Source organism: Pinus tabuliformis, chromosome 1_1 (genome assembly GCF_031772625.1).
Source record: "Pinus tabuliformis cultivar Carrire ecotype Pingquan chromosome 1_1, CPIR1, whole genome shotgun sequence".
NCBI lineage: Eukaryota > Viridiplantae > Streptophyta > Pinopsida > Pinales > Pinaceae > Pinus > Pinus tabuliformis.
In genome coordinates this window covers 577,311,551-577,323,362 of record NC_142297.1, presented here as the reverse complement: position 1 = coordinate 577,323,362, position 11,812 = coordinate 577,311,551, and positions in this window count along the sequence as shown.

Sequence of the window (11,812 nt, the reverse complement as noted above, 5' to 3'; positions counted from 1 at the left end):
AACTAGATGTGAATGCTAGAATTATAAGATGGTTGCTTTTATTATAGCAGTTTGATCTAACTATTATTGATAAGCCTGGTAAGGAAAATGTTGTTGCATACTTTCTATCTAGGATGAATTTTCCTGCAGGTGAAGAAGGAATGGTGGATGACCAGTTACCAGGTGAGCATTTGTTTGCTCTTTCACTTCTCTCCCCATGCTTCGCTGATATAGCAAACTATTTAGTATCAGCACAGTTCCCACCAAACTTGCCCTCCAAAGAAAAGAGAAAGACAATCAGGAAGAGTGCCCCCTTCACTTGGATTGAGGGCAATGTTTTCAAACTTGGCCCAGATGAAATCTTGAGAATGTGTGTAAGGGAAGAGGAAGTTTTTGACGTCCTTCTGACCTGCCATGATGGGCCTTATGGAGGTCACTTTGCAGCAAAGAGGACATCATTCAAAGTGTTGCAATCAGGCTATTATTGGCCTACTCTTCATCAGGATGTGAAAAAGTACATTAGTCAGTGTGATCAGTGCCAGAGAATGGGAAAGCCTATTCCAAGAGATGAAATTCACCTACAACCTCAAGTGAGTTTCGAGCCATTTGAAAAGTGGGTATGGACTTCATTGCGCCTATCAACCCTCCTTCAAAGTAAAAATGGTACATTATTGTGTGCACTGATTATTTGACTAAGTGGGCTGAAACCAAGGTGATTAAGGCAGTAACAGAAGAGAAGGTGGCTAAGTTCTTAAGGGAGAATGTATTCTACAAATTTGGGTACCCTAGGGAGCTAGTCACAAACCAAGGGAACCAGTTTACCTCTAGCATGATTGAAGAACTGCTCAGTGATAAAAAAATCAAGCATAGGACCTCCACTCCTTATCATCCACAACCTAATGGGCAAGTGGAGGTAACCAACAGGGCACTGGAGAACATATTAACCAAGGTAGTGAGTGTTAGCGCTTGGAATTCACCTAGGCTGAGATAGACAAACTCTCAAGGCTACATCAAACCATTTCACCTCGTAGCTAGCCCTACGAGGTATGAGAAGGCTCTCTCGGGTCAGATTTGATAGATCTTATGATATGATTAGGCTGACCAAATAGGAACAAAGATTTTAGGCTAGTAAATGGATAGGGGGTTTGATTTGGTGATTTTTGGGGGGTTTTGGTGGCAATTGGTGGAAGTGCAATACAAAGTGCGGGGATTGAGCACAGTTTTCACAGGGGAATCTAAGGGGCAAGGTAGGAGTGAGTGCTGATGCTTTAATCTGATGATGGATGATCAGAGATGATAGAGGAGGAGCTAAAGAGGGCAAACACACAATTTGAATCCTCTCTAGACAGTAGAAAACATTAAAATTGAACAAACTAAAAAGCTGAGCATGCTAAAACATGAATTCAACTTTACCACTTCATCTGTCCAATTTAGAAGCATAAGAGAGATATGAAATACATAAACAAACTTACAAGAACATGTAGAGAACACACCATCAACACATCAATCCACAAGAATCCTCAAAGATGACTGTAAAACCCTGGCTTTCCTTGCCTCAAATTGCAGAAATAGATGCACAATATACAATAAAGCTTCCTTCCACAAGAGTCCAACCATCAAAATGAGAAGGAGAGAGCATAATATAGACCATCTAGACCATCTAACTCCTTTCCCCACCTCTAGGGGTCGAGCTCAGCTTTCTAGGAGCAGTTTGAACAAATTCTAAACTAAGAACTAGAAAATAGGCAGCCAAACAACTTGCCTCTATTACTTAGCTAACTCATCCATGCATTAATTTTTCACTTTTTACATCATGGAAGCTTCTAGAAGGGTAGAGAAAGATAAAATCTACCAAAGTGCCATGAAAATATTACATTTATCCATCATCTACAAGTAATAATAGTCAACCATAGTCAAAACAGTGTTTTTTGACCAAAAATGTGAATTCTGGCAAATCTGGAAGTTCTGGTCGCGCCCCTGGAAGTTCTGGTCGCGCCCCTTCACAGCTGTTTTTGAGTGGGTTCCACTGGTCCAAATCAGGTACAAGATGGCTCATTGGAAAGCTTGGCCTGTCTACTTTCCATCCCAAGTGGAATTTCTAAATTTGGTGTTGATTTGACCCCTCAAAAACCATTTCTCCCAAGGTCACTTTCTGCAACTCAAAAAGTGGGCAGAAAGTCATTTTTTTGATGTATTTTGAGCTTTTGAAGGCTCAAAACTCAAAACCAGGCTTCTCCCAAGCATTGGTAATTTTTCTTTTTGCATGCCCTTTCCAAAAATGCCAAGTTTTCAAAATTCTAAGCAGTCCTCCAAAATGGTCTCACCCGGGGTGAGACCAAACCTTGGGCAAAACCTGTAAATTGCACAAAAAATTCACAAATGACAAAATTTTCTCCAAATTTCTTGAAATTTGGGCTGAGAGTCCCCAATCAAGTACCATGCTCATTCAAAGAGGCTTTGGCCAAAGTTTGGAGTGGATCGGGCATTTTCCTTCGTTTTTGTGCTTTGGCCAACCATCCTTGGAGCACCTTCGTTCTCGCCGGTATTTTTGACATTTCTCTCAAACCATGACACCTGTGTAAAAAGTGAAAGAGGTTTTTCTTCCTTGGCATGTTATGGACAAAAACCTCTCTCATTTTTACAAAATTCATCTTTGATTGCTCAGAAACAGCTGTTGAGTGAAACTTGTCCCGATGTGTGAAACAAGGGATTTTGTCGAAATGAAGCGAAATGAAGGGGATAGGGGGCTTCTAAATTCTTGGGGAAATTTTTGGGAGTAGGGAGGGATGTTAGGAAGCAGGGGAAAGTGGAATATCAGAGATTGAGTGAGGGGAAGGGGTCCAAAAGGGCAAAACACAGGCCAAACCTAGAAAATTGCCAAATTGTAGCTAGAAACTAGGGTTTGTGCAAAAATGAGGAATTTGGCGGATCTAAGGGATGGGAAGTGTTTGATAAGGTACTTTAAGGATAGGGGAAGGTGTATGAACATCAGGAAACAAGTTTTGCCGGTGATTTGACCATCCAAGAGAAATTGCCTTCAAAACCCTAGGAGAGGGAAATGACCTTGCCTGTGTGGCAACTGAAGCATGGACCAGGTGTAAAAAGACTCCTTAGACACTGAGATGATAATGACAACCATATGAATGATGATAGACTCAGCTGAATGATGACATGGACTGACATTTGGGCAAACCCTAGACCTAATGCCTAGTGACCAAATTTTGCTTGAAGACTCACTGAAATGACAAAATTTGACTTGGAAACTCTGAGACCACTTTGTAAGAGCATATTTGATCACTGTAGGAAGGCTGGAAAGACTGACACTAACATTGGCTCCAATGGGGATGGTAGCTCCTTGGAGGTGCCAAGAACCGCAGACCTCTGGGAGAGTAGACCAGTGCCTTACAATCATTGGGCAATGGAGTCATTATTTTGAACGGATAACACAAAACCTTTGACACATTTATTGAATGAAAACTTGACTGAAAACTGACTAAAACTTGACTCAAACCGACTTGATGACAAACTGAAATAACTTGAAAAAACTCACTCAATAGACCAAACACAAATGACTCATGACTGACTTAACTAAAACAAGAACTTACAAAGCTTATTGAAGGGCAGCAGTCCATCAAGATCTGGAATCATGATGACAACCACCTGCATACTAATGAAATATGTACAATCATGTATAATGAGCTTTCCAATGTAACCAATCCAGCAGATGGCTACATACCAAATTTCTGTTCTCACGTATCTCGAGCAGGCGGAACGATGAACCTGTAGGCAACTCAAAATAACCACTGAAACCAAAGCTTATGATAATGAACCAGGTAAAATTTATCTTCTCTAGTGCTTGCAGAAGAATGCCAAAGGGATCTTGATAATCCTGAAGCACTATCTCGTTTGGAGATCCAGCTGCAAAAATATAAGTAGTTGCTTCATCCTGATCTGAAAGAACAGTGGGTTGCTGATTGATAGGAAGGCACAGAGAGGTATAAGCTTCTGCCATATGAGTGTTGGCTGTACATTCCTTGACCGTGAGAATTTCGGGCATATATTCCTCTACTTCATGATCTAGGTCATTCTTAAATAACAAACAATCTTCAAGGTCCTCAAACATGACAGCCTTATCATCTTTGTGAAGGAAAACATTATTTGTTTGCTGATCTATAAAACTAATTACAAGACTGTCATCATTTTCAAAAGAGGAAGAAGCTTCACCAACACTTTCATGACCATGTGTGCACTGCAAATCTGCTTTAGCTTGGGTTGTAGCATGACCTTTCAAAAGCTGATCTATCTCCTCTTCAGACAAAGGAGACAATGGCTTTTGTTTCCCTTTGCTCAAACAAGTCTTGTCTTCTTGAAATAACATTTCAAAACATGAAAAATCTGAATGACAGTCCTGATCTTTTGAAACTTGGAAACATTGTTGATCATCTTCATATGACATGGCAATCAAACTATCCAAAGTATGATTGAAAGAAGAGTTTTCACTTACTTGAACAAAGATCTCATCTTGTTTTTCATGAGCTGGCTGAATTACCTCCTCACAAAGGCTTTGGTCAATAGCTTTGTCTTCTTTATTCTGGATGACCTCAACAACAAAACTTTCCGGATTCAACACAAGGTATGCTTGGTTATCACAATCTGAATCCAGAACTGAAGTAGCTGTCCCACATTCTCCAATATGCATGTTGTCCTCTTCCGTGAGCAGATCTGAAACAAGCTCTTCTCTTTCATCATTTTCAGCCATATGGCCATTTTCAACCTGCTGATCTTGACAAGTATCTAAGATTTCTGTGTGCTGCTGAAACGGATTTTCATACAAGGCTTCCATGATCTCTTCATCCATGAAATTATCATCTTCATAAAACCTTTCAAGGCTTTCAATAAAATTATGTGCATGCTTGCAACAGTCTTGAACTAAATTTAATGATGGATAAGAGTCCTTATATCGCTCAATGAACATAACATGAAAATCCTTTAAACAATAAATACAAGCAGGCGGCAAACTTTCATACCATGATTGGGCTTCACCTTCCAAAGTGGCCAAGAATATCTTCATCAAGCAATCTTCAGGAAAATCGATCTTGAATTTGCGAATATGCATATGAAATCTTACCAGATGTAGAGCAGCATCCTTCTTACCATCATCATTAAATATAGGCAAATTCCTTGACCAATCTACCTTCGGAATTTTATTCGGAAAACCTGGAATGTGATCTCGGCTCAATGGAGCATATCTTCTTGCAATCTGATCCATCTTGACAAATCTCAAAGCTACTGATCTCTCTGCAGTGAAGTCACCATGAAACATCGATCTCTGGAGTTTTCAGTGAAGGAGTCGCCAGTGAATGATTTCAGCCTTTCAAGTGTCTGATCGTTGTTCACCATCAACAATCAGATCTGAACTTGATACATGTACTGGGGTAAAGTGTCAATGAAGCGCTATGTTCACAAATCCCACGGAGATAGACTGAAGCAGCGTTTATCTACTTGCGCTGATGTAAAACAAGAGCGTTTTCGAAGGCTTCTGGCGTAACTTCAGGCTCCGTCTAAGACTTATGAAACAAACACATCAACCCACAAACAAGTTTGTTCTCCCCAGTATGGTCGCCAATATGTTAGCGCTTGGAATTCACCTAGGCTGAGATAGACAAACTCTCAAGGCTACATCAAACCATTTCACCTCGTAGCTAGCCCTACGAGGTATGAGAAGGCTCTCTCGGGTCAGATTTGATAGATCTTATGATATGATTAGGCTGACCAAATAGGAACAAAGATTTTAGGCTAGTAAATGGATAGGGGGTTTGATTTGGTGATTTTTGGGGGGTTTTGGTGGCAATTGGTGGAAGTGCAATACAAAGTGCGGGGATTGAGCACAGTTTTCACAGGGGAATCTAAGGGGCAAGGTAGGAGTGAGTGCTGATGCTTTAATCTGATGATGGATGATCAGAGATGATAGAGGAGGAGCTAAAGAGGGCAAACACACAATTTGAATCCTCTCTAGACAGTAGAAAACATTAAAATTGAACAAACTAAAAAGCTGAGCATGCTAAAACATGAATTCAACTTTACCACTTCATCTGTCCAATTTAGAAGCATAAGAGAGATATGAAATACATAAACAAACTTACAAGAACATGTAGAGAACACACCATCAACACATCAATCCACAAGAATCCTCAAAGATGACTGTAAAACCCTGGCTTTCCTTGCCTCAAATTGCAGAAATAGATGCACAATATACAATAAAGCTTCCTTCCACAAGAGTCCAACCATCAAAATGAGAAGGAGAGAGCATAATATAGACCATCTAGACCATCTAACTCCTTTCCCCACCTCTAGGGGTCGAGCTCAGCTTTCTAGGAGCAGTTTGAACAAATTCTAAACTAAGAACTAGAAAATAGGCAGCCAAACAACTTGCCTCTATTACTTAGCTAACTCATCCATGCATTAATTTTTCACTTTTTACATCATGGAAGCTTCTAGAAGGGTAAAGAAAGATAAAATCTACCAAAGTGCCATGAAAATATTACATTTATCCATCATCTACAAGTAATAATAGTCAACCATAGTCAAAACAGTGTTTTTTGACCAAAAATGTGAATTCTGGCAAATCTGGAAGTTCTGGTTGCGCCCCTGGAAGTTTTGGTCGCGCCCCTTCACAGCTGTTTTTGAGTGGGTTCCACTGGTCCAAAACAGGTGAAAGATGGCTCATTGGAAAGCTTGGCCTGTCTACTTTCCATCCCAAGTGGAATTTCTAAATTTGGTGTTGATTTGACCCCTCAAAAACCATTTCTCCCAAGGTCACTTTCTGCAACTCAAAAAGTGGGCAGAAAGTCATTTTTTTGATGTATTTTGAGCTTTTGGAGGCTCAAAACTCAAAACCAGGCTTCTCCCAAGCATTGGTAATTTTTCTTTTTGCATTCCCTTTCCAAAAATGCCAAGTTTTCAAAATTCCGAGTAGTCCTCCAAAATGGTCTCACCCGGGGTGAGACCAAACCGTGGGCAAAACCTGTAAATTGCACAAAAAATTCACAAATGACAAAATTTTCTCCAAATTTCTTGAAATTTGGGTTGAGAGTCCCCAATCAAGTACCATGCTCATTCAAAGAGGCTTTGGCCAAAGTTTGGAGTGGATCGGGCGTTTTCCTTCGTTTTTGTGCTTTGGCCAACCATCCTTGGAGCACCTTCGTTCTGGCCGGTATTTTTGACATTTATCTCAAACCATGACACCTGTGTAAAAAGTGAAAGAGGTTTTTCTTCCTTGGCATGTTATGGACAAAAACCTCTCTCAGTTTTGCAAAATTCATCTTTGATTGCTCAGAAACAGCTGTTGAGTGAAACTTGTCCCGATGTGTGAAACAAGGGATTTTGTCGAAATGAAGCGAAATGAAGGGGATAGGGGGCTTCTAAATTCTTGGGGAAATTTTTGGGAGTAGGGAGGGATGTTAGGAAGCAGGGGAAAGTGGAATATCAGAGATTGAGTGAGGGGAAGGGGTCCAAAAGGGCAAAACACAGGCCAAACCTAGAAAATTGCCAAATTGTAGCTAGAAACTAGGGTTTGTGCAAAAATGAGGAATTTGGCGGATCTAAGGGATGGGAAGTGTTTGATAAGGTACTTTAAGGATAGGGGAAGGTGTATGAACATCAGGAAACAAGTTTTTCCGGTGATTTGACCATCCAAGAGAAATTGCCTTCAAAACCCTAGGAGAGGGAAATGACCTTGCCTGTGTGGCAACTGAAGCATGGACCAGGTGTAAAAAGACTCCTTAGACACTGAGATGATAATGACAACCATATGAATGATGATAGACTCAGCTGAATGATGACATGGACTGACATTTGGGCAAACCCTAGACCTAATGCCTAGTGACCAAATTTTGCTTGAAGACTCACTGAAATGACAAAATTTGACTTGGAAACTCTGAGACCACTTTGTAAGAGCATATTTGATCACTGTAGGAAGGCTGGAAAGACTGACACTAACAGTGAGCAACGACAGGAAGGATTGGGTAGAGAGACTAGTTGAGGCCACCTGGCCTATAATACAACATGGGAGACCACCACTAGATTTACACCCTTTGAGCTAGTATATGGGAAAAAGGATGTGTTGTCCATTGAGCTTGAATATAACACATTGAGGATGGAAAATCAACTAGATTTGGATCTCAGTTATGCACAATAAGAAAGATTGTTCCATTTGAATGGCTTGGATGAATTCAGAATGCATGCCCTCCTACATACAGAGATAGTTCAACTTCAGAGGAAGATATGGCATGACAAACATATTAAGGAGAAGCAATTTCAAGAGGGAGATTGGGCATTGTTATATGATTCTAGGTATAAAGACTTCAAGGGTAAGCTAAGGACAAGATGGCTCGGACCTTATGTGGTGGAAATATGCCATGATAATGGTTCAGTGCAAATTAGAACTATAGATGAAGAAGCCATTCCATTCCTTGTTAATGGACATCGATTGAAAATGTACAAGAGGCATTTATCGAAACAAGAGTTCATTGACAATATCAATAAGGTAGTGATTAAGACAGTGATTATGGTGGAGCAAGTTCCAACTCCTCCCTCATCAAGGCACTGAAAAAGAGAATAAAGAATAAGGATTCAGGTGAAAACCTGCATCAGGCGCCTGAGTCCCATCTTTGGGTTGAAAACCTCATGAGGCGGCCCAAGGATGAGAAAAAAGGAAAAATAGTAAGAATATCCCTAGGTGAGAACCTTCCTGGAGGCACCCAACGAAAATATCGAGGGTGAAAACCTCTCTGAGGCAACCTAGGTGTTTTTCAAAAAAAGTTATAATAATAAAGAAAAAAAGACATAATTGTTATTTACAGGGGGGTGAGAAAGACAATCAAGGAGAAAAGAGAAGATCCAAAGGGAACCCTACCTCACATATATTTATCTCCTCCACTCCTTACCATGCATTCCTCCATCAATTCAATTGTTTTTTACTTCATTGCTTCAATTTAGGTGCACATTGAGTTTTCTAGAGGATCCCCTGAATGGTAGATTGATTAGGTCCCCAAAATTCATTCTACACATGATCTAACCCCTCACCTCATCCATTACCATCATCCCTGCACTCACACACACTCCTACTCCCTCTGTCCATTCATTACAGCATCCTCACAACACCAGCCAACAACATGATCAAGAAATTCTAAGGGAGACACCAAACATTGCCAAGTGGTAATCCAAGAGCTCCAAAGTAGTAGAAGCATCATATCTCCAGTCAAAGACACCTCCAAAAGCCAAGAAACCATCAGCATACAACAGAGTAAGGAGAAGAATGACCATGCAACAAATAAACAATGCAGCACCTTTGATCCTCGACAAACTACAGCATGGCATCAAGACCACAGGTAAGTATCCCACTCACTGACTCATATGCATCATTTGATCAAAAGTTGTAAAGGTTATGAGGTAGCTGGTTTGTAAGTGAAAAGGTGGCCAGTTAACTTGGCCACCTTCGTTCAGTCATCACATACAAAGTAGGGTGTCCTCTCACGCGTGGCTACAGTTAACTCAAAGAACAGTGGAGGAGTAGGACAAGAAGTGGTTAACTATGGATTTAACAACTCTGGGAGTTGATTACGAGGAGTAGGAATGATGAGGTGGTATAAATGGAAACAAAACATCATTTGCATGCATTCATGCATTCCACCTCCTTGAAACTCCCTCACTCAACTAGCTCTCATAACTCTAGCCACCCACTGGAAGTAAGGATCTATCATTCTACAAGAGAATTTCCACAGGAGAATGCACATGAATTACTACAGGAACAATCTGTAGAGGCAGTCTACATGATAGGAAGAGAAGGGTTCAAGAGGGAATATCAAGAGGATTGTCTAGTGCCACCATTATAAAGAGGTAGGATCTAAAAGTCTGTCGCCATTTACAAGAAAATGAACTGGAAGTGCTCTAAAAGCTAGTGGATTACATACACAAGAAACTTTATTTTCTCATGAATTTAAAATTCTTGTGTCAGACCTCTTATTTCCTCCTCAAGCCCCACAAGCAAGATGACGGGATGGTTTAATAGGAGAGAACCCACAAAAATTGTGAGGGTAGATACAGTGTTGTTTATTGCTACCATTTTAGAATTCTTGAAGAATTAAGACTTGGGGTAGAAACATGACCAGTTCAACAAAGACTCAACATACTCTATTTCTTGATGCAATCACTCATAGACTCCAGCAGCAAAGTAAAGGAAGGGAATTCCCAACAGTTGGCTCACTATGGGTTGATCATGATCCTCATTAAGGATGTACTCCAAACCCTCAAGATCCCTATAACATGGTCAATCTTCAGAGATTTACCAGCAGAGCATGATATCAAAACCCTCACCCATGATGTTATTCCTTCTGTGAGTGACGAGGAGGAAAAACAAGTAGAAGAAGATACAGAGCTAGATAGGGGTGAGATGGATGAAGAAGAAACTAATACAGAGGAACATGATGAAGCAGAAGAGAAAGAGGATGATGTTGAAACAGAGGAGGAAACAAAGGAAGAAACTATTGGAGATGCGAAATAACAGCAAAAGGAAGAAGATAAGAGAAACAGAGAGGACGAAGGCATTGAAACGGAAAGGGAAAAACACAAGGAGGAGTCACCTAGGGTGTGGCCCCTGAGAGGACAGATGCAGGAAAGGGAAAACCAAATAGCATGTATGGCCAGCCTCTCCTTGGAGGCCATCCAGTGTAGCATGCTAGCTAAATCCTATGCTCTTTACCTCAGAGAATAATGGCTACAATTTCATATTAAAACACTAGCACAAAGGGGCACCATGCCATTTCAGGACTGCAGGCAGTTTATTGATATTTTTGATCAAAGTGCACTAGAGGATAGGGCTAAAATAGCTGAGTTTTACTTGCACAACATGGCCCTCACAGACATGAATATTTGGGATCCTAATGCAAAGCTAGGAGATCTACAATTAATGGCTTTGGCATGGTTGATGAACCATGAGAAGTCAAGGGTTGCAAATATGAAAATAATATTGGCTAGAGAGAAAAACGAACCTATTTTCATCAAAGTTGAACAATCAAATCCCATGGCCATAATCATCACTCGTAATCTAACTGCAAATGATCCTCAGTTGACACCTAGATATCTTGCTGCCCAAGAGCAAGCAATTTCACATTTTGAGGATATGATTAGGCTGCTAAGAGATGATAATATACATTCCTGCTAAAGGAGATGGAAAACACTGCCACGCAGCTTGAATATCAGAGAATATCACTCCCCTCAAAGGTTGAGAGAGGCACTCAACAGGACACCTATGTATAAGTAATCAATGCAAAGGTTTAAGGTCAATTGGATCGGCCTAAAACTCAGTCAACCACTACTCCTAGGGATGTTAGAAGGGAGAAAATAAGAAGAGGAAAAGAGGTAGTGGGAAGAAGTAGAAAGGAAAGAAGGCTTCTATAAACAAGAAGAAGAGACCGCAACAGAAGCATGGGATGTCAGAGAGGCTACCAGAGCCATGACGAACATGTACGTTGACTAAGTTTCTCAGAGGATGAGAAACACTTTCTGTAGGGGGGTGATGATGAGTCTCATCATTGGGTAATTATATGGACCTTAATTGGCCTTAATTCACCTCCTAGCTTTGTCAAACCAACTATTCTACAACTTATTACATACTTTTGATTATATTTTTTTTATGAGATGAGTTAGAGTTGGATATTTTTCTTTGTGGTCTAATGTACATGTAATGCAGGAATAAAGGATAAAAGCAAGGAACTATAGCAAAGACCTTGGTTAAAACTCGAATGGGAAAAGGGAGAGGAATTATAGGAGGTAA